The sequence below is a fragment of the Dendropsophus ebraccatus genome, chromosome 4 (genome assembly GCF_027789765.1).
Source record: "Dendropsophus ebraccatus isolate aDenEbr1 chromosome 4, aDenEbr1.pat, whole genome shotgun sequence".
In the NCBI taxonomy this organism is placed as follows: Eukaryota; Metazoa; Chordata; class Amphibia; order Anura; family Hylidae; genus Dendropsophus; species Dendropsophus ebraccatus.
In genome coordinates, this window is record NC_091457.1 from 34483914 (window position 1) to 34508299 (window position 24386).

A 24386-nucleotide genomic window follows, 5' to 3' on the forward strand; every position below is an offset into this window, starting at 1 on the left:
GCTGCAGCTAGGTGAGTATTGTTTTGATTTTTTTACACAGGGATACCAACTACATAGGGAACAGGTATGCTGCCTAACAAGGGGATCTTTACATGGGGGGAGAGATTAACTTACAGAGATTTGATTTTATTTAATGGCTTTTAAATAATTCAAACCATTTTTAAGAAATGTTTGTTCCTTAAAATCGCTCTATTACCATGCTTATAGCGATTTTATCCTTTGGTCTATGGGGCTGTTTGAGGTGTCATTTTTTGCGCCATGATCTGTACTTTCAAAATATCAGTACCTTGCTTTTCTTGATAAATATAATATTAAACGTTAAGGGCATTAGATTTCATGTGATAGGACGCTGATCCAGGGATTATTCTGATTGCCATTTTGGAGCCAGGAAGGAATTTTCTCCCTGTGATGGGGCAATTGTCATCTGCCTCATAAGGGTTTTTGCCTTCATATGGATCAAACCAGTAGGATTTCTGTAGGTTGTACTTGATGGACTCTTGTCTTTTTCAACCTTATTAACTATGTTTCTATGTTACTATAACAATGACAGAAAAATATATGGTTTTGCTAAAATATTGGCTTTTAAAGTCTCTAACATATTCTGCTGCATGAAACATTCTGTACTACCTGACAGGGAACTCCATGTTCTTGTGCAGAGCTACCCTCTCTGTCATGTGCATGAAGCTGTAAGTTGATTGTATGGGGCTAATTCATGTGGCCCGTGGATTTATTGGGAGTTTACAGCAGAACAGAACTTTGACATCTTATATTTTGAGCACAAATTAAATATATGTTATTTGTTTCCAAACAGATTATTTACGTTGCAAGAAATGCCAAGGATGTGGCAGTGTCATACTATTTCTTTCACCAAATTGTGAAAGCATTGCCTGACCCAGGACCATGGGATACATACATTCTTAGACAACTACATAAAAGGAAATGGTAAGATAAAGATACTTGGGGTGATTTATTTTACTTTATGGTGTAAAGTGAAACTGGCTCAGTTGCCCCTAGCAACCAATCAGATTCCACCTTTTCATTTTCCAAAGAGTCTGTGAGGAATGAAAGGTGGAATCTGATTGGTTGCTAGGGGCAACTGAGCCAGTTTCACTTTACACCATGTTTGATAAATCTCCCCCACTGTTTAAAAAACAAGATATCATACAATAGATAAGTATATCTAGCCTGTTATTGGTATTTTGCTTTTAGTGAGCTATGGTTCATGGCATGATCATGTAAAAGGCTGGTGGGAAAAGAGGAACAAGTACAACATCCTGTATTTATTCTATGAAGACATGAAAGAGGTAAAGAAAACCTCAAATCATACATGCACACATGCATTACTGTTTTGTACTCATTCATGAGGAGAGAGGTAGCAATGCTATTACCTATCCCAGCCCTATTCACACTTGAGTAAATGCAACCCCTGTATGAGTTTGGTTAGAATCACTTGACAGTATGACACTGTATACACTGCAGCCGGAATTCCATGTGGCCGCACTCAAAACTGACATCTCAATTTGGTGCGGCCACTATTCATTGAATAGTGCAGACAATGACAAAGTTGACAGTGCAGACAATGCAAAGTGCGGCTCCAGACGTCTGCAATGGTTAAAGGGGTATTCCAGGTTATTTTGATATTAATGCTACTGATTTCTCTTGTAATATAATTAATATATCTCATTGGTTTCTATAATAAATTTTGTCTCTTTCTCTCTATTTTTATGTAAGTCACGTGTTTCTGTGACGTCACCGAACCGGAAGTGTGGGGACTTCCCCGACTCGGCCGGCCTCTTGGTGTTTATGTAGTTAGAAAGCTAGCAGAGCTTTACAAACGGCCTCCCTGCACACGGGAGGTCACATGACACCCTGTTCCCGGGCGGCCTGTCAGTGTGAAGGAGGTCGCATCCACCTCCTGTATAATCACTAAAACCCTCCACCCCCTGCCAGTATAATCATACCGATGTCTCCCCCGGCCCCCTCCATCCTGTGTATACAGTCCTTTTCAAAGATCTCTCACCCCATCCCCCGGTCTCGGCACCTCTTGCACTCAGCTGACAGGCTCTCTCTCTCTCTCTCTCTCGCTGTGTGTGAAGCAGGAGAGATTTCTTTCCTGCTCCGTACACAGTGCCTGGCAGCTGAGTTTTATCGGGGCAATTGACAGGAGCTGTGTACAGAGCAGGAAAGAAATCTCTCCTGCTTCACACACAGCGAGAGAGAGAGAGAGAGAGAGCCTGTCAGCTGAGTGCAAGAGGTGCCGAGACCGGGGGATGGGGTGAGAGATCTTTGAAAAGGACTGTATACACAGGATGGAGGGGGCCGGGGGAGACATCGGTATGATTATACTGGCAGGGGGTGGAGGGTTTTAGTGATTATACAGGAGGTGGATGCGACCTCCTTCACACTGACAGGCCGCCCGGGAACAGGGTGTCATGTGATCTCCCGTGCGCAGGGAGGCCGTTTGTAAAGCTCTGCTAGCTTTCTAACTACATAAACACCAAGAGGCCGGCCGAGTCGGGGAAGTCCCCACACTTCCGGTTCGGTGACGTCACAGAAACACGTGACTTACATAAAAATAGAGAGAAAGAGACAAAATTTATTATAGAAACCAATGAGATATATTAATTATATTACAAGAGAAATCAGTAGCATTAATATCAAAATAACCTGGAATACCCCTTTAAGTTTATCCATCCAGTACTACAGTACTGCAGTGTCACAGAACGACCACTGTCTTACAGTGTGTGAACTCAGCATTAAAGCCCTATTCCAATGAACGATTATCGTCCGTATTTGGCCAATATCGGCCGTTACGGACGATAATCGTCCCGTGGAATACAAGCCAACGATCAGCCGACATTGTTCATGTCGACTGATTGTGCAGTCGTTTGTCTTTCAAGCATGTTAAAAAACAAACGGCTGATACAGCAACAATATACTGCCGTCGCTCTGTGGAATAGGAGCGGTGGCAGCAGACCGCTGCTGTATGCTATGGGCTGCCTGGACGATCTAGCGATCACCTGGGCAACCCCCCCTGCACCTCTCCGCGGCCCTCCCTGGACTTACAGCGGCTGCAGCGAGCGGGGAAACGAAGAGCAAACAAGCGCTAATAGCGCTCATTTGGTCCTCTGCATCGCCCTGTGGAATAGGGGCTTTAGAAGGAAAATGCTCTTTCGTCAGCTGATCACATCTGTGTGGCTTCAAAATGTATAGCTCTGGTCCACATATCTCTATGTGTAAACAGGTGGTGTGTGGCTGATAGCAATATATTTAAAGGGGAACTCCGGATTTTCTATTAAAAGTACATAAAAAATTATATAGATGTGTCTATACATTGTATTACTGTATCTGTACGGTTTTGCCACACTGGTAGCTGATAAAAATCCAGGAAGTTAAAAAAAATTGCCTCTGTGTCAATCCACATTGTCTCCTGCTCTTTGTATTGTTATATGCTTCTGCAGAAGTTTCATTTTTTTAACCTCTACCCGGAGTTCCCCTTTAAATGTCAGCACAAACAATACATCAAGATCATTTGTGCAGCCAGGCCACGCAATTAATCATGCCTTCTGAAGGCAGTGCAAACCTCACTGTCTGGCACTCGCATCCTTACATGGCCACATGTGGGGCTGAGTAAAAGGGCCCTATTACACAGGATGATTATCGTGCGAAAAAATTTTTTAATGATTTAAACGATAATCATTCTGTGCAACTGCAGGCAACGATTGAAAAATTGTTTGTGTGTCGCTGATTGTTGATTTAGATCTGAACCTTTCAGGTCACTAATGTTTCACTGTAATTCCACATTTGTTCACTCAAGTTCTGTAATCGTTCAGTGTAATTGCACATTGTTCATTGTTTTGCTGGGATCAGATGGAGTAAACCATTGTAGTAACAATCGCAGTAACGATCATAGTAACGATAGTAAAGGTGCATTTACACGGAACAATTATCGTTCGAATTTTTGCAATGACGATCGCATTTCAGAGATAATTGGCTCATGTAAGCACAGTGAAGAAATGAGTGACAAATCGTTCATTTTGATCTTTCAACATCGTGTCAACATTGTTCTCAAATCGACATTGTTGGTTGTTCGCAAAAAATTTGCAGATTGCTTTGTGTAAACAGTCTTTCACAGTATGTGTGAGGCTTAAGCGATCTTAAAAAACGATCGCAATAACGATTTTTCCAAACTAAATATCGTTCCATCTAAATGCTGATCGTTATAAAAACATTGTTATTTCTAAATTGTTAATCAATCGATTGGATGAATAATCGCTCCGTGTAAACACAGCATAACTAACGACTATTGTTCTGTGTAATATGGTGAATGATTTTAGGTTAACGATAAACAATCTTAAACAATTTTTATTATCATCATCATGATTTCTATCCAAATGTTCTGTCCTTGATAGGATCCAAAGAGAGAAATAAGAAAGATGCTGAAGTTTTTGGAAAAAGAGATGAGTGATGATACTCTGGAGAAGATGACATGGTCAATTATAAAACCATACCTGATGAGATTTTAGACCAGTCTTCAACTCCCTTTATGAGAAAAGGTAACTGTATGTGCAATAAAAATTCCATGGCAGAATTACACAGTCGAGTCACATTATAATGATCACCAGCTAATATCCAGAGGAACTGGCAAGTGCTACACAAACAACAGCTAGATAGGCTGGGAGTGACTCAAAAAGGTTGTATGTTGTCGCAGGTATCTAGAGCCATGCTGAGGGAGTGACTCAAAAAGGTTGTGCAGTAGGTTGCCACAGGCATCTACAGCCATGCTGAGAGCATTACACAGCTGCTGCAGGGTGCATGGGGGAGGATCCATAGAGCAAACACAACAATCAAAGTTGACTTCTCAATTGGGTTTAAGTCTAAACTTGACTAATACAAGAAGTACACTCTTTCCCAATGAGCTGAGGTCCAATTCTGATATTGCTGAGAAAATTGAAGCCTCTTCTGCAAATGTAACTTCATTGGCAGAGGCGCCCTTGTGATTTTTTAGCAGCTTCAGAGCCCGATATGAAACAAGGTTCACTAAACTGTTCCTTTTAGACACATGTCTGGAAGCCCCCTATTTCATTTTGGTGGTGAATTGCTCCACTGTAAATTGTCAGTTCACCCTCGCACACCGTCAAAGCCAATGTGCTGTTCTTACATCATTGGCATGTGGTGCTCCACAGTTTGTCCACTCAAAACACACTTTCACCACAGCAACGTGTGAACAGTATATGAAACCCTAAGGGTAGCTTCACACACACCGCATTGCAGCGGATTTTCAGCAGCAGATTAGATCTAAATAACCGAACAAGGTATCAAATCTGCACAATCAAATCTGCTGCGGATCTGCTGTGGATCCGGTGTGTGTGTGAAGGCACCCTAAGCCAGAAAGTGGGCAATCATGCCTTTTAAATCAAGCCTTTTACCTATGACAGCAACAAGAGATATGTGTGCAGACAGCATATTGCACACATTATGTACCCACTAGTTCACAATTTATAACATCCTTCATGTTCTACGTCCTGGCAACTTAAAAAGTAGGAAGTGGTTTTAAATGGGTACTCCAGCCCTTCAAAATTGTTTATATGTTGCTGCCCTGGCAAAGAACATAGGAAACATCCCATTGTCACCTTTCTAGGATCACTCAGTGTCCGCCTGCAGCATCTACAGGTCCCCCGCTGAACAATTCCACTGCCACTTCCAAGACAAACTCATCTTGGCAGTCACTGACTGAGGTGAGACAGCAGTGTGGCCAGTAATTAGCTGAGTGGGCTGTCACTGCCAGGACTATTTTGGAAGTGGCAGCAGGATTGCTAAGTGGGAGACCCTAAGACACTGCAGAAGGTCACTGGAGGAGTGTGAGTAGTTAAGAAAAGTATATTTCATATGTTCTCCCCCAGGGCAGCAACATATAACAAATTTTAAAAAGCCAGAGTACCTCTTATGACGGGCTACAAAAAGCGTAAAACCTCTGGAAATAAATTTGTAGAATCTGGAGAAAAGAAGGAAAAGTGTTTTTAACCCCTTAGGGACCAAGCCTGTTTGGGCCTTAATGACCAGGCTCATTTTTCAAAATCTGACCTGTCTCACTTTATGCGCTTATAGCTCAGTGATGCTTTAACGTATGCTAGCGATTCTGAGATTGTTTTTTCCTAACATATGGTACTTTATGTTAGTGGCAAAATTTGGTCACTGTCTTGTGTGTTTTTTGTGAAAAACATCAAAATATAATAAAAAATTTGAAAATTTTGCACTTTACGAATTTTGAAATTCTTTGCTTCTAAAAAAAAAGGCACATGACAAAAATTAGTTAGTAAGTCACATGATCAATATGTCCTCTTTATTCTGGCTTCATTTCGTAAACATATTTCACTTTTTTAGGGTGTTACGGGGCTTAGAAATGTATCAGCAAATTATCAAATTTTCATGAAATTTCCAAAACTGATTTTTTTAGGGACCAGTTCTTTTTTTAAGTTGATTTAGGAGGCTTGTGAACAGGAAACCCCCATAAGTGACCCCATTTTGGAAACTAGACACCTTAAAGAATTAATCTAGGGGGTATAATGAGCATTTTAACCCTACATGGGTTGGAGGAAAGTATTCACAATTAGGCCGGAAAAAAATGGAAAATAGAAATTTTCCAATAATATATTTGTTAAGATTAAAGTATCTCATTTTCATAATAAACATGAGAGAAAATGCACCCCAAATTTTGTAACGCAGGTTCTCCTGAGTACAATGGTACCCCATATGTGGGCGTAAACCACTGTATGAGCACACAGCGGGGCTCAGAAGGGAAGGATCGCCTATTAGCATTTCCAATTCAGATTTTGCTGAAGAAGTTTGCTGAAGAGCGCCAGGTGCGTTTGCAGTGCCCCTGTAGTGTCAGCAGAATAGAACCCCCCCAAAAGTCACCCCATTTTGGAAAGTACACCCCTCAAAGAATACATCTTGGGGTGTGGTGACCATTTTGACCCCACAGGTATTAGAGGAAAGTATTCAAAAGAAGACAGTAAAAATGAAAAAATTTAATTTTTCCAATAATATGTTTGTTTACTTTGAAATTTCTCAATTTCACGAGGAACAGGGGAGAAAACTCACCCCAATATATGTAATGCAGGTTCTCCTGAGTAGAACGGTACCCCATATGTGGGCATAAACCACTGTGTGGGCACACAGCGGGGCTCAGTAGGGAAGGAGCGCCAATTAGCATTTCCAGTTAAGATTTTGCTGAAGAAGTTTCTGAGCGCCAGGTGCGTTTGCAGTGCCCCTGTAGTGTCAGCAGAATAACCCCCCTTCAAAAGTCACCCCATTTAGGAAAGTGCACCCCTCAAAGAATACATCTTGGGGTGTGGTGACCATTTTGACCCCACAGGTATTAGAGGAAAGTATTAAAAAAAGACAGTAAAAATGAAAACATTTAATTTTTCCAATAACATGTTTGTTTAGTTTGAAATTTCTCAATTTCACGAGGAACAGGGGAGAAAACTCACCACAATATATGTAACGCAGGTTCTCCTGAGTAGAACGGTACCCCATACATGGGTATAAACCCCTGTGTGGGCACACAGCGGGGCTCGGAAGGAAGGGAGCGCCAATTAGCATTTTCAGTGCATGATTTTTCTGAAGAAGTTTCTGAGCTCCAGGTGCGTTTGCAGAGCCCCTGTAGTGTCAGCAGAATAGAACCCCCCCAAAAGTCACCCCATTTTGGAAAGTGCACCCCTCAAAGAATTCATCTTGGGGTTTGGTGACCATTTTGACCCAACAGGTATTAGAGGAAAGCAGTGTCGGACTGGGGTACCTTGGCCCACCAGGGAAATTAATTCTTGGGGCCCACCCAACATATAAAGACATAATCAGCGCCAAACCTTTCACGTTACTACAGCGACTTTGCATAGAGCTGTGTATGTGACCAGCAACACTAGTGCACTGCCAGTCACTTATACAGTTGTTACTGATTTATGCAGTTGTGGTAAAACTGCACCATTTATGTAGAAACTTTAATGAAATTCCAACAATATTGCTGTAAAAACACATAAAAAATGTCATGTGTGAACACAGCCTCAGAAGATGAAGGAAAAAATGACCATCTAGTCTGCTCCTCTATTACAATCTCCAGCAGAGGAGACCCATGACGGTTTATTCTAGCCTCACCACAAGCTGTTGGGCTGGAATAAGACTTTAAAGGACCATCATGAAAAGCACATCAGTGGTCATTAAAGCGTTAAAGGGGTACTCTGATAAAAAAAAAAAAATTAAATCTGATGTCAGAAGTTACAGATTAGTAAATTACTTCTAGTTAAAAATCTTCAGTCTTTCAGTACTTATCAGCTACTGTATGTCCTGCAGGAAATGGTGTATTCTTATTAATCTAACACAGTGCTCTCTGCTGCCACCTCTGTCCGTGTCAGGAACTGTCCAGAGCAGCAGCAAATCCCCATAGAAAACCTCTCCTGCTCTGGACAGTTCCTGACATGGACAGAGGTGGCAGCAGAGAGCACTATGTCAGACTGGAGAGAATACACCACTTGCTGCAAGACATACAGCAGCTGATAAGTACGGGAAGACTGGAGATTTTTAATTAGAAGTAATAAACAAATTCGTATAACTTCCTCACACCAGTTAGTTAAAAAAAATATTTTTCACCGGAATACCCCTTTAAGGTCAATACAAAATGTCAGACAGACGTGATTAAAAGTTTAATCTGTCTCAGGGGTGAGACACCCAACAATGGCCAGAATGTCACTCAGTCCATCATAATGCAAGTGAGGGGCTGAGCACTCATTATAAGAGATGGGTTCCATTATAGTCTATGGGCCCGTCATGTGTAACATGACTGATGGAGTGATGATCTAGCCCCCAGATGAGGTCTCAGCACTGACACCCCGACTGATCGAAACATTTCACACGTCTGCATGATGTCAAAAGTTTTTATGATGACAGTCCAGGCTCTTGCACACATCCGTGTATGCCTCCATAAATGCACCGTCCATAACCGCACGCTGCCCAAGTCTATGCAGCCCGGCTGCAATCTGGGCCATTTAATAACATGTATTTCTTATGGGTTCTGCTGATTACAGGAAACAAACTTTATATAATATAGTGGAGACAGTGACCTGTAATCAGCCGGACTGCGCACAAGGTCTGGGAGTGATGCTTCACCTGGCTGTTACTATCAGAGAGACCCCGACCAAGCTAAACCTCTCATATGTCAAAAGTTCATTCAAATAACAGTTAACACTTTAAAGACTGCAAATATTCACAATCAATGGCTGCAGCAGGTCATTGCAGTGATTGGCTGAGCGGGTTGTCAGCGAGTCAGGACCAGTAGAAGCAGCAGGAGTGCACCAGTGGAAAGAAAGCGGTAAGCATGGTGTCACAGCTAGGTTCACACAGTAGTTTGGTCATTTTTTTTGTAACCAAAACCGGGAGTGGATCTGAAATACAGAAAGGCTCTGTTCACACGCTGTTGAAATTTAAAATAACGCCAATTATTTGCCATTAAATGGCGGCCATCCACTAAATTTCTACAGTGTGGGAACAGAGCCTTTCTGTGTTTTCAATCTACTCCTGGTTTTGGTTGCAAAATACTGAGCAAAAATACTGTGTGTGAACCTAGATTTAGGCTGGGTTCACACCACATATAACACCGGCTGTTTTGTGATGCAGCCGGGTCACAGAGCAGCCGGTGTTACTGGAGATCATCCCGGATAGTACTGCAGTACTGGCCGGATGATCTTCATTTCTGCTGAATTCGGATGCAGGTGCACCAGTGTGCACCCGCATCCAAATTCACCACTGCACACAACGGAGCGTGTGGCCAGAGCCGCACACTCCATTGTGTGAACTGCCATGTCTGTACGGCCGCAGAAAAATGACATGTCAGTTTTTCGTGTGGCTGGAGTGTATACTATGTGTATACGCTCCATCTGGGATTCCATTCATTCCAATACAACGTATGTTTTGCATAAATCGCGGCTGTTATTGCAAATTGCAACAACAGCTAAGATTTATGCAAGACATATGTTGTGTGAACATGGCTTTAAGATGTAATCTGCCATTTTATACATCTACTACTAGAAGAGAGAGAACACCATGCGGCGCACATAGCTTATTACTGCAGAACAAATGTGTGTAAGTGGCTAAACCTGCTGCTCACCTTCGGCGGTCATGCTACAAGCCCAACACCGCCAGTCACTTTAGCGGTGGTTTGTACACCTTGATGCCGCTTGCAGCCCTTTCAACGGAACCAGGAGACTTGGTACAATAATTCAGCAGCGAAGATAGCACCAAAGTAGTAAAAAATCTTGTGACTTTATTAACTCCCTCTTGTGCAATGTTTTGCCTTTCTCAGAGCTAAAACGAAGAATTTTTACTACTTTAGTGCTGCCTCTGCTGCTGCTCCGGAGGGGGTGCAGTCAGATGAGGGGGCATAATCCTACCTATCACTGATACTGCTGCTCCGGAGGGGGTGCAGTCAGATGAGGGGGCATAATCCTACCTATCACTGATACTGCTGCTCCGGAGGGGGTGCAGTCTGGTTAGGGGGCATAATCCTACCTATCACTGATACTACTGCTCCGGAGGGGGTGCAGTCAGATGAGGGGTGCATAATCCTACCTATCACTGATACTGCTGCTCCGGAGGGGGTGCAGTCTGGTTAGGGGGCATAATCCTACCTATCACTGATACTACTGCTCCGGAGGGGGTGCAGTCTGGTGAGGGGGTATTATCCTACCTATCACTGATACTGCTGCTCCGGAGGGGGTGCAGTCTGGTGAGGGGGGGTATTATCCTACCTATCACTGATACTGCTGCTCCGGAGGGGGTGCAGTCTGGTTAGGGGGCATAATCCTACCTATCACTGATACTACTGCTGCTCCAGAGGGGGTGCAGTTTGGTGAGGGGGGCATTATTCCACTTGTGTCTGTGTCTGCTGCTTATATCTTTATTCTTGAGTCGGTACAATAGTTGAGAAGAAGTTTGCACTCTGGAGGTCCCAGTTGTGCATGAGATCCGTGAGGCTTGGGCGCTGATCAGCTGATTCAGGATTCTCACATCAAAGATGATAGGTGTCGTATTAGACGTAGGAGTAAGATTTAAATCAATGGATGAGGCGTTTCTAAGGGAATCCTCAATAGATCTGATGATCTCATCTGATGAAACCCGTCATCCATTGATTAAAGCATTACTGTTATATCTACTACAACACCTATCATCTGTGATGTGAGAATCCTCAGCTGATCAGAGCCTAAGCCTCACGGATCTCCGGCACAACTGGACCTCCAAAGTGTGAACTTCTCATCACATACATACAGTATACATATATACACAAATAGACATACTGCAGACATACACACTGTATACATATACACAAATAGACATACTGCAGACATACATACAGTATACATATATACACAAATAGACATACTGCAGACATACATACAGTATACATATATACACAAATAGACATACTGTAGACATACATACTCTATACATATATACACAAATAGACATACTGCAGACATACACACGGTATACATATATACTCAAATAGACATACTGCAGCCATACACACTGTATACATATATACACAAATAGACATACTGCAGCCATACACACTGTATACATATATACACAGACATACTGCAGCCATACATACAGTATACATATATACACAAATAGACATACTGCAGCCATACACACTGTATACATATATACACAGACATACTGCAGCCATACATACAGTATACATATATACACAAACAGGGTGGATAAAAATCAATGATTTTTTTAAAAAAATCAAAAAAATCGGATTTTTTTGATTTAAATCGGATTTTTTTGATTTAAATCGGATTTTTTTCAATAAACTGCTTTTTGAGGAAAATATTTTACCATCCAAAGGTTCTTCCATCATGAGATAAAGCTGAGTTGTTTAACTCAGTAGAATAAAGGCTGTATATGTTCTCAAATGTTACAACACAGAGTTGAGATTGTTCTACAAACCTATGAATACAGAATCATCCCCTTCAGTACCAAGTCCAAGAAGTTAGACAATATGTTTCTGATTGTTTGGACTATTTTTTTTTTTTTTGTTTAGCCAAATTAGTTAACATGGATGTTTGTTTAAGCAAATAACGTATGCTGTAATGTTGTTATTGTTTCAGTTGAATAAATCCATTTAAATTGTTATTAAGTTCAGGATTATTTTTCTCCTTCCTAAGTACAACAGAACAGTGGTGTCCAAATATGAATGATTAACCCATTAAACTGGGGAGAAAAAAGTAATATAAAAAGTGATTCTAAAAATCTTCATCTACTTGCATGTTAAAGTAGCAAGAACTAGTTTAGGTAGAAACTTTGATTTAAATCACTGATTTAAATCAAGCCTTCCGGACTAGTGATTTAAATCGTGATTTAAATCGTGATTTAAATCAGTTTGATTTAAAACAAATCCACCCTGTACACAAATAGACATACTGCAGACATACACACTGTATACATATATACACAAATAGACATACTGCAGCCATACACACTGTATACATATATACACAGACATACTGCAGCCATACACACTGTATACATATATACACAGACATACTGCAGCCATACATACAGTATACATATATACACAAATAGACATACTGCAGCCATACACACTGTATACATATATACACAGACATACTGCAGCCATACATACAGTATACATATATACACAAATAGACATACTGCAGACATACACACTGTATACATATATACACAAATAGACATACTGCAGCCATATACACTGTATACATATATACACAAATAGACATACTGCAGCCATACACACTGTATACATATATACACAAATAGACATACTGCAGCCATACACACTGTATACATATATACACAGACATACTGCAGCCATACATACAGTATACATATATACACAAATAGACATACTGCAGCCATACACACTGTATACATATATACACAGACATACTGCAGCCATACATACAGTATACATATATACACAAATAGACATACTGCAGACATACACACTGTATACATATATACACAAATAGACATACTGCAGCCATACACACTGTATACATATATACACAAATAGACATACTGCAGACATACACACTGTATACATATATACATAAATAGACATACTGCAGACATACACACTGTATACATATATACTCAAATAGACATACTGCAGACATACACACTGTATACATATATACACAAATAGACATACTGCAGACATACACACTGTATACATATATACTCAAATAGACATACTGCAGACATACACACTGTATACATATATACACAAATAGACATACTGCAGACATACACACGGTATACATATATACTCAAATAGACATACTGCAGACATACACACTGTATACATATATACTCAAATAGACATACTGCAGACATACACACTGTATACATATATACATAAATAGACATACTGCAGACATACACACTGTATACATATATACATAAATAGACATACTGCAGCCATACACACTGTATACATATATACATAAATAGACATACTGCAGCCATACACACTGTATACATATATACATAAATAGACATACTGCAGCCATACACACTGTATACATATATACACAAATAGACATACTGCAGACATACATACTGTATACATATATACATAAATAGACATACTGCAGCCATACACACTGTATACATATATACATAAATAGACATACTGCAGCCATACACACTGTATACATATATACACAAATAGACATACTGCAGCCATACACACTGTATACATATATACTCAAATAGACATACTGCAGCCATACACACTGTATACATATATACTCAAATAGACATACTGCAGACATACACACTGTATACATATATACTCAAATAGACATACTGCAGACATACACAAACATGCAGACACAACACACCTTACATATATACATCTAATCATACTAACACACACAGACTCACCAACATGGATACACAGATACAAAAGCATGCAGATTGCACATATAAACCATCTATAGAACTACATTACATAATATATACACTATATACATGATAGAAAACACACATATATCACTCACATGCATAAACACATGACACATGTACAGACACACACTGATGACAGATAGACAAGTATATACACACACTCACATGTTCAGCAGGGCAGGAAGCTTCAGTCTTCTTGTCTCCATCTTCTCCCAGCCAGGCCGGGCAGCCTGCAGCCTCTCCCCATCTCCTGTGCACCGACTGCACACACAGCAACAGGAGAGTCACATGACTGCAGAGGGGAGGGGGGATGGAGGAGGCCCTGCTGCTGCTGCTGCCGCTCTCCTGACAGGCAGGAAGAGGGCAGCGCTGAGGCCCAGAGCTGATGTAAGGGAGTCAGGTGAGCAGGGGGGAGGGGAGGGCCAATGATTATACAAAGAACAGGCCCTGATGCTGTGCTGAACTCACCCCAGCAGTGTGGGAGCCAGCAGGGGGCCCCTTGAGCTCCCGTCACTAGGCAGCTTCCAAACGGGAGGCCCCTCTCTGGCTTAGGGGAAGGGCCCTGCAAGAGGAGGAGGGGGTGGGGCCCACCGGGGGATCCCCCGGCTCCCCGGTGGGCCAGTCCGACGCTGGAGGAAAGTATTCAAAAGAAGACAGTAAAAATGAAAAAATAGAATTTTTCCAATAACATGTTTGTTTAGTTTGAAATTTCTCAATTTCACGAGGAACAGGGGAGAAAACTCACCCAAATATATGTAACGCAGGTACTCCTGAGTAGAACGGTACCCCATATGTGGGCATAAACCACTGTGTGGGCACACAGCGGGCCTCAGAAGGAAGGGAGCGCCAATTAGCATTTTCAGTGCATGATTTTTCTGAAGAAGTTTCTGAGAGCCAGGTGCGTTTGCAGTGCCCCTGTAATGTTTACAGAATAGAACCCCCCAAAAGTCACCCCATTTTGGAAAGTGCACCCCTCAAGGAATTCATCTTGGGGTGTGGTGAGCATTTTGACCCCACAGGTATTGGAGGAGAGTATTAAAAACTAGACCGTAAAAATGAAAAAAATTTAATTTTTCCAATAACATGTTTGTTTGGTTTGAAATTTCTCAATTTCACTAGGAACAGGGGAGAAAAAACACTCCAAAATTTGTAACGGAGGTTCTCCTGAGTACAATGGTACCCCATATGTGGGAATAAACCACTGTATGCGACACAGCAGGGCTCAGAAGAGGAGTGTCATTTTAGTTACAGGCAATATGTGGGTGTTTACTGGTTATCTGGGGTGGTAATGGACAATCTCGGGGTGTTTACTGGCTATCTGAGGTGGCAACAGGAAATCTGGTGGGGTTATGGGCAATCTGGGGTGGTTATGAGCAGTCTGTGCCAATCTGGGGTGGTTACGGTCAATCTGGGGTGGTTACGGGCAATCTGGGGTGGTTACGGTCAATCTGGGGTGGTTACGGGCAATCTGGGGGTGTTTACTGGCTGTATGTGGGGTGGTTATGGGGTGTTTACTGGCTATATGGGGTGGTTATGGGCAATCTTGGGGTGTTTACTGGCTATCTAGGGGTGGTTACTGGCTATCTAGGGGTGGTTACTGGCTATCTGGGGTGGTGATGGGCAATCTGGGGGTGTTCACTGACTATCTGGGGTTGCAACGGGCAATCTGGGGTGTTGACGGGAAATCTGGGGTGGTGAAGGGCAATCTGGGGTGGTTGCAAGCAATCTGGGGTGGTTGCGAGCAATCTGGGGTGGTTACAGGCAATTTGGGGTAGTTACAGGCAGTCTGTGGCAATCTGGGGTGGTTACGGGCTGTCTGGAATGGTTATGGGCTATCTGGGGAGATTAAGGGCAATCTGGGGAGATTACGGGCAATCTGGGATAGTGACGGGCAATCTGGGGTGGTGACGGGCAATCTGGGGTGGTGACGGGCAATTTGGGGTTGTTATGGGCTGTCTGGGATTGTTATGGGCTGTCTGGGATGGTTATGGGCTGTCTGGGATGGTTATGGGCTGTCTGGGATGGTTATGGGCTATCTGGGGTGGATACGGGCAATCTGGGGTGGATACGGGCAATCTAGGGAGATTACGGACAATCTGGGGAAATTACAGGCAATCTAGGGTGGTTACAGGCAATCTAGGTTGGTTACGGGCAATCTGGGGTGGTGACGGGCAATCTGGGGTGGTTACAGGTAATCTGGGGTGGTTACAGGTAATCTGGGGTGGTTACAAGTAATCCAGGGTGGTTACGGGTAATTCAGGGCACTTGACTTTGGTGACAGGCGAAAAAAGTGCCGGCACCATTTGGAACAAGCAATCAGTGGTATATAGTATATACGGCTGATCACTTGTACTGGGACCACATCGGGTGGTCACCGATCATTGCCCCATGCTCTCCGCCACCTTCGGTGGTGGAGAGAATGAAGCTTTGTTCATTTTTAGGAATCCATCACTGTGAACAGTGAGTCAGTTCACAGTGATGGCGGCGGCCATCTTGGATCAGATGGCCGCCCAGGGAGGGGAGGGTCAGTGACCAGGTCACTAGGGTTAATTCTGGGGACAGGGGGGGACATGTTCTCATCTCCTCTCACTGTGGATTCACGGTGAGAAAAGATGAAAGCGTTCAGCTGGCAATGTCTGTTAACAGTGGCCGCCGTTATACTGATAATAACGGCGATCGCCGGTGAGGGGACTTGCCGGGACTGACCCCACACTCTGCCCCAACCCCTCAGCTACCTCCGGCAGCTGAGAGGAGGGGGCTGCGGGCATTACCGACGCCGCTGCACTATTCTGCACCATCGCCATAAAGAGCTGATGGCAGCAGAATAGAGCCCATTAGTGATCGCCGTAAAAATCCGTATCGGCGGTCACTAATAACATAATACATGTATTCTCTGGGTCACTACGGTTACGGCGATACCACATTTGTGTAGGTTTTTTTAACTATTATCACTTTGGCGCAATAGAAACTATCTTCCTAGCAAAAACCCACAAAAACTGTCGCCGCATTGCAAGATCCATAGCGTTCTCATCTTTTGCGCGACAGAGCTGGTTTTGGGCTTATTTTTTGCGGGAAGATCTGTAGTTTCTATTGATACCAAGTTTTATATGTATATGACTTTTTGATCTCTTTTATGACGTATTTTCTAAAGTGGATTGATAAAATACAGCTATTCTGGTACTGTTTTTTTTTTTTTTTTTTTTACAGCGTGTGTCGTGCGATATAATTATTGATATAGTTTTATAGATTGGGTCGTTACGGACGTGGCGATACCAAATATGTATAGGATTTGTGTTTTTGATCACTTTTATGTTACGTTTTATTGGGTATAGGGAATGTAATGCATCTTTATTATTGGGGGGGGCTGTGTTGTGTTTGGTGCACATTTTATTTCACTTTTTTTTTTCTTTTACACTAGTATACATTACTGTACACTAGTGTAAAATACTTAGATCACTGATACAATACATTGCAGTACCTGATGTACTGCAATGTGTTGTATCATGCCTCATGCTGACATGCTGGCAATAGCCACAGCCACCCCTGTCAGCATGAGGCATCTCCATGGTGACCCCGGGGACCTTCATTAGGACCCCGGGATCACCATGGAGACATCGGAGGACCGGACGGCGGGACATCGCAATCGCGTAAGTGACCCACGGCGCCGTCCAGGATCCACCGTGACCCGTTAGATGCCGCTGTCATGGTTTGACAGCGGCATTTAACGGGTTAAACTGCCCGGAGCGGAGAATCCTCCGCTCCTGGCAGTTACAGGAGGGTGTCAGCGGTCACACTGACCGCTGATCACCCGTCCTGCAGCCGCCGCCGGGTGGTAATTTATTCCGATGCGCCCGCCGTTAAAAGGCGTACGCATCGGAATAAAGCCCATTAGTGGCCGCCGTGAAAAGGCAGTATGGCGGTCACTAAGGGGTTAATAGGAAACTGAACATAAGAACGGAGCACAATCTGTAGTTAGCTTGGGGGAAAACCAGGAGCAATGTGAGAAAATGTTACTTTACTGAAAGAGTAGTAGATGCTTCCAGCAGATGTGGTTGGTAAATCCACAGTAAATGAATTTATACACATATATATATATATATAGATATATGCACAAAATATCTATCCTCAGATGATAATAATAGTATTAATAATAATAAAGGAAATAATACGGGTGGACTAATAAGTAAGGTAGTAAAATGTGCAGATGTGGTGTGCCCCCTGATGATGATGTTGTAGTGTTTGGGACGGCCAGTCACTTGCTAGATGGAAGTGTGACGCCACTACTGTAGTGGATGGCCGAGATACATCTGGACCTTGGGGTTTTGTCCAGTGACGCCAGTGCCAGGTGGGCACACAGGTGTGATGGCACGCCTGCTTTTAGGTTATAAGGCCGGTTGTACCCTTTTCCCCTGTGGTCGGTGTCCTGTCGGGTTGTTGGTGGGGCCCTTTGGGATTACGTCACAGGTGTTGTTATCACAGATGGCCAGAGTGGTGTAGTAACCCTCCCGAATAGTGGTAGGACCCGCCACCCACAGAAAGGGGAAATGTCCCAAGGTTGCAGTGCAGGTGCTGTTTAGGTGGTAGTGAATAATCACAGACTAAGGTGATAACATTGCCTTGGTTTACTACTTGTAAATGTGCAGCAGGTAATCTTGAGATACACTTGATACAGTTCCAAAAAACACATGAACATAGAACCACCAGATTTGTGTGATAAGTGCTGAGTAGGATGTAGTAGAGTTGATAAAGTTGTACTGAGGTAGCGTAGTAGAGAGGAGAGGGCCGTGAGAGTCTTAACCCATTTAGTAATGTGCTCTGCCGGGAGGTTGGAGTGTAGAGAAGAATATTTGTAGAAGAAGAAGAAACAACCCGTGCCTGTGTTTTGACCTTTCCTATAGTCTTTACACCACCTGATGCCCACTAGCTTTGGCAAAACTGTACCAATGGTTGACACAGGGGCCTAGACCCTGTTACCTGGAATTAGCGGAATGGTTAGGATTTCCTAAGTACACCCGCGCAATAAAGAAATAGGATAGAAAAGAGAGCATAGGAGAGAAGAAAGGAGAAATCCTACTGGATAACAGAATCTGGGACTCACACAAACAATAACCCTTTAGGATACTTCAGTTGTGCAGCTTCTAGACCTTAGTTATACGATACAGCGACATCTAGTGGTCATCTCTGGTAACACTATAGCTGTGACAAGACCACAAACAAGTACAGACTTTTACGAGGGGTGTAAACGATAGCAACACCCACAGTGGGACACCACACAGACTAGATGAACCAGGTGATGTTTTTCTGCTGATAATTTTCAATGTTTCAAATGTCTAATTTTCCATAACTGTAAAGTTATTTTGATTTTTTTGTTCTGCTCCTGTGCAGGGGCGTAGCTAGGATTCATGGGGCCCCATAGCAAGAAATTGTACAGGCCCCCCTCGGATGCACATACTCACCTGACCAAGCGCATTTCTGTGGTGTTTTGTTCACCCAGATCTCTGGAGCATTAATGATGTTACTCGCCCACCAGGAAGCTGGGAGAAATAACGCTGATGGCCTGTGGTGGGTCAGGTATGTGCATGGGTGGTGGTGAGGCCTCTTGTGGCTGGAAGTGCAATGCAGCCTCCAGCCACAAAAGAGACAGACAGCGCAGGAAGCCCTGTCAGTGGTGGCAGATATGGCCAGTGTTGTACTGGAGTACACGGGGCCCACCAGAGGAATTACTGCTGATGGACCACCTTCCTTCTGTACAAACAAATGACACAAGGTGGTTTCGTGCACTGGGGCCGGTGCTATTTACCTCAGTGTACTGGCCAGACCATTCTAATGAATAGTGAGGCAATGGTCTGCAATGATGTCACTCCAGTGCTCAGCTATACAGTGAGGCAATGGTCTGCAATGACGTCACTCCAGTGCTCAGCTATACAGTGAGGCAATGCTCTGCAATGACGTCACTCCAGTGCTCAGCCATACAGTGAGGCAATGGTCTGCAATGACGTCACTCCAGTGCTCAGCTATACAGTGAGGCAATGGTCTCACACACATATATACACATGACATGTATACTGTACACATACACACATATACCTCACACACATATACACAACATGTATACTGCACACAGATATACACGACTACTACACACATATACACACGACATACATACTGTACACACATATACTTCACACACACATACACATGCCATTTCCACTGCACACATTTATACATAAAACTGGATAGTACACACTTATGTATGCATACCTGGATACTGCACACACATATACACAACATGATTACTACACACTTTTATACACATAACTAGATACTACACATATATATATACATGACATGCATATGGCTCACATATATACTAACATACTGCACACACATATACACCAAAGATACATACTGTACACACACAATAAACACCTACTGTATTATACACATCACATGCACACACACACTTACCTACACAAATCCTGTGCTAGTGTGGACATAGCTGCAGTCCAGGAGAGCAGCAGCTATACACATGTCCAGTACAGCTGGAGGGGTGAGCAGGGGACAGGGCTGACAGTTTCCTGCTTCTCCTTTGCCCACAGCCTGGCCTCCCCCTCCCATCTGTTTCCTTCACTGCTCGGCAGGGTCGGGCACACATCACATGACCAGACTCTCATGCTGGAGACAAGCAAAGAGCCGCATAGGCAGGAGAGGAGGGGGAGGAGTCTGCCTAAGGTCACATGTGCCGGAAGGAAAGGGGAAGCAGTGTAGAAGAATTACAGCGACTCTGCTCTGCAAGGAACCCTGGCTGGTGGGCGGGACCTCTCTCTCAGCCGAGGTAATTACATTAGGAGGTCGGCCCACCAGAGGATCCTCCGTGGCTCAGTCCGACACAGAATGTGGGTGCAGTGAGATGTAGCTACCATGGTGGCAGGCCCAGGCCCCTAGTGGGCAGGGGCCCCATAGCAACTGCCTTCCCTGCCTCCATGGTAGCTACTCCACTGCTCCTGTGCTAAATGATTATGACAGAACCAAAGAGGTCTGACAGAAACTTATCAGTTTGGCATTAGTCTAAATCCCATAGAAATTGATGGGATCTTTCAACTAAACCATCATGATCCATTTTTATTTTACAAAAGAAAGAAGATGAACAAAAGGTGGGTTTCCATTTTTTATTTTCACCCACAGATTAGCATCATGCTACTTATGTTACCTGAAATCAATGGCATGTTTCTAGAATTTAAATATATTTAATGTTGGACAATCACATGTGATTGTAGAAAGTGGTAAAAAATAAGGCTATGTTCACACTACATAAAGAGACCGGCCGTTCGGTGACCCGTCCGGGTCATGGAACAGCCGGTCTCTGCCCGAATCAACTCGGACGGTACGTAAGTACCGATCAGATGATCTTCCCGGCCGCAGAGCTCTGATGCGAGCGCATCACCAACCCGCATCAGAGCTTCCCATAGCGCACAGTGAAGTGAGCGGCTGGAGCTTCACTGTGTGAACTGACAGGGTTTCCTGCGGCCGCAATTCATTGAATTGCGGCAGCAGAAAACTGACACGTCAGTTCTTTGCGGCCCCGCATGGGATCCCGGCCGGAGCATGTACGATGGGTATATGCTCCGGCCGGGATCCCATTGAAAATAAGGCATTGTTCCACTACGCATAAAGTACGGCCGTTGTTGCCGATGGCAACAACGGCCGTACTTTTACGTAGTGTGAACATAGCCTAAAACATTATGACAAGCCAGCCATTAACTGCATATAAAGTAAATCAAGGAGTCCGCGCAATGTACGTGTCAGCATTATGCTGACAGGCAATCTACACAGTCATGCCTCTGGTATATACATGTCAGGCCTGGAGGCCTTCAGAAGGCCCTGGCCCCCGGATGCGAAGGATACCGATCGGCAGCCAGTGATGTTATTGCTGGACTGCCAGTGTGGTAAGTGGATGTCAGATGATCTTTTACATACTGCAGCAATGATTTGATAACCTACCCAGAGCTGGGGAGCCTTGCTGTAATACTGAAAGGCGATCTCTTGTGATGCTGGTTTTAGGTCGTATCCATGTTTTTCAGGACTCCCTAGGGCTGCATCCAACTTCAGCAGCCAAATCAAATGCCACATGCTCTGGTTCGGACAGACCTGAGCATGCTTAAAATTTGTTCAACTCTAGTGGAAAAAAACAAGACGAAAACCAACTTGCAGATAATACTTCACTCTTTTTAAAATCATGTTTTCTGCGAAATACTGAATTATGTCAGTCTAAATAGCTGTCGCTTATAATGAGAGAGTCTGTCAATATTTATATAGGGCTAAAAAGTGGAAAGGGCGCCATAGGGTGATAACGCAAACAACAGATTGTAGGTCGAACAAGCTGATAATAAAACTGCTCACCTGATGGTGTTGTGCTAAGAACACAACACCTGAGGCATAAATTGCCCCTTTGTCAAGTAGGAGAGACATACTTGACTCTCCTACTTGACAAAGGGGCAATTTATGCCTCAAAACGCGTTGTTTATGAGACCATTCTGGCTCCTGTGGTCCCCGCCTACCCCGAGGATCCGACACTTCATCTATCAATATTTATATAGGCATGGTACCATCAATTTGCTTACAGGTTCCCTTTAAAATTATAAAAATAAATATATATTTTGGTTTAAATAATGTATTCCTGGAGACTGGATGAACCATTTCACTGTTGCTCAGAATGAAAAGTTTGATGAAGACTACAAGAGAAAGATGTCAGACACGGAGCTTTGCTTCAGGACTGAGATTTAAAGAGTCACTGTCGTATTTTTTTTTTTGCAGAAATCAATAGTCCAGGCGATTTTAAGAAACTATGTAATTGGATTTATTAGCCAAATCTGCCATTATCTGCATGTAAAAAGCCTTTTCCCAGGTCCCCCCCTCCTTCCTCTTTTTCATCCACTCTGAAAAATCTGAAAATTGTGACTTGTTGCAGGAGACGTACCCTGTCTGTTCTAGGGAGAGGGGAGGGGGGAGGAGGAAGGAGGGAGTTAGCCGGCAGCAGAAAGCAGATAACAGTGGATTACAGGCACGGAGCTGGGTGACAGCTGTAATCAGAGCTCAGACAGGTCACTGGTGACTGTCACAAAAGATATCCCGTAAGGGATTTGTAGATTAACTCTTTGTTGTCCTGTTTTGGTCTTTTCTTTAGCTCTCTCCATAGGAGAACAATGAAGACAGGGGGGAGAGCTTCAAACTGCTTTTTCATGATAAAAATGCATTTTTCGGATAATAAACCCAATTACAAAGTTTCTTAAAATCGCCTGGACTATTGATTTCTGCAAAAAAAAAAATCACGACAGTGACACTTTAACCCCTAGACGACCCTGGACGTAGGGTTACGTCATGGAAGTCTGTCCCCAGACGACCCATGACGTAACCTTACGTCACGGGTGTTATTCCCGCTATGAAGCGCGCTCCGGAGCGGAGCGCGCTTCATAGGAGGTGGGGGCCGGCTGCAGTGAGCAGCCGGGACCTCACCGGCAATGACACGCTGCAGCGATCGCGCTGCCGCGTGTCATTAACCCCTTAAACGCCGCGATCGCGGCGCGACCGCGGCGTTTAAGTGTAAGTGACAGGGGGAGTCCCCTGTCACTTACCGATCGGGACCCCCGCAGTGTGACTGCGGGGGTCCCGATCGGTATAACGGACTGCTGGAGGTCTCTTACCTGTCTCCATGCGGTCCGATCGGCGCTCTGCTACTCTAAGCCTGCACAGGCAGGCTCAATGAGCAGAGCGCCGATAACACTGATCAATGCTATGCCTATGGCATAGCATTCATCAGTGTAAAAATCAAACTAATCTATGTACAAGTCCCCCAAAGGGACTTCAAATGTGTAAAAAAAAAAAAGTTAAAAACACTAATACACTACCCCAAAACCCCTCCCCCAATAAAAGTTGAAATCACCCCCCTTTCCCATTATATAAATAAAACATATAAAAATAAATAAATAGATAAACATATAATATACCGTAGCATGCGTAATTGTCCGATCTATTAAAATATAACAAGTGTCATTGTGACCGGTAAACGGCGTACACGAAAAGAGGGGAAAAAGTGCGCAGATTACCGATTTTATGTTACATTATATATATAAAAAAATTAATAAAAAGTGATCAAAACGTCCGATCTTCACAAATATGGTATTAATAAAAACTAGAGATCATGGCGGAAAAAATGACACCCCATACAGCCCCGTAGGTGAAAAAATAAAACCGTTATAAGCGTCACAATAGTCCCATTTTATTTATAATTAATTGCCAAAAAAAAGGATTTCATTTAAAAAAAATATATAACATTAGAGAATCTGTGTAACCTGCATATGGTTGTGTTCGGGCTG

At 43.3% G+C, this 24386-nt stretch overlaps 1 long non-coding RNA gene and 1 pseudogene across 1 annotated transcript in view; one reads left to right on the plus strand and one right to left on the minus strand.

The window, feature by feature from the left end:
• Positions 1-24386, minus strand: part of LOC138788045 (uncharacterized) — a 29378-nt gene that overhangs the window by 956 nt on the left and 4036 nt on the right. The window lies entirely within an intron of this gene.
• On the plus strand, positions 452-22797 carry LOC138789145 (sulfotransferase 1 family member D1-like; annotated as a pseudogene).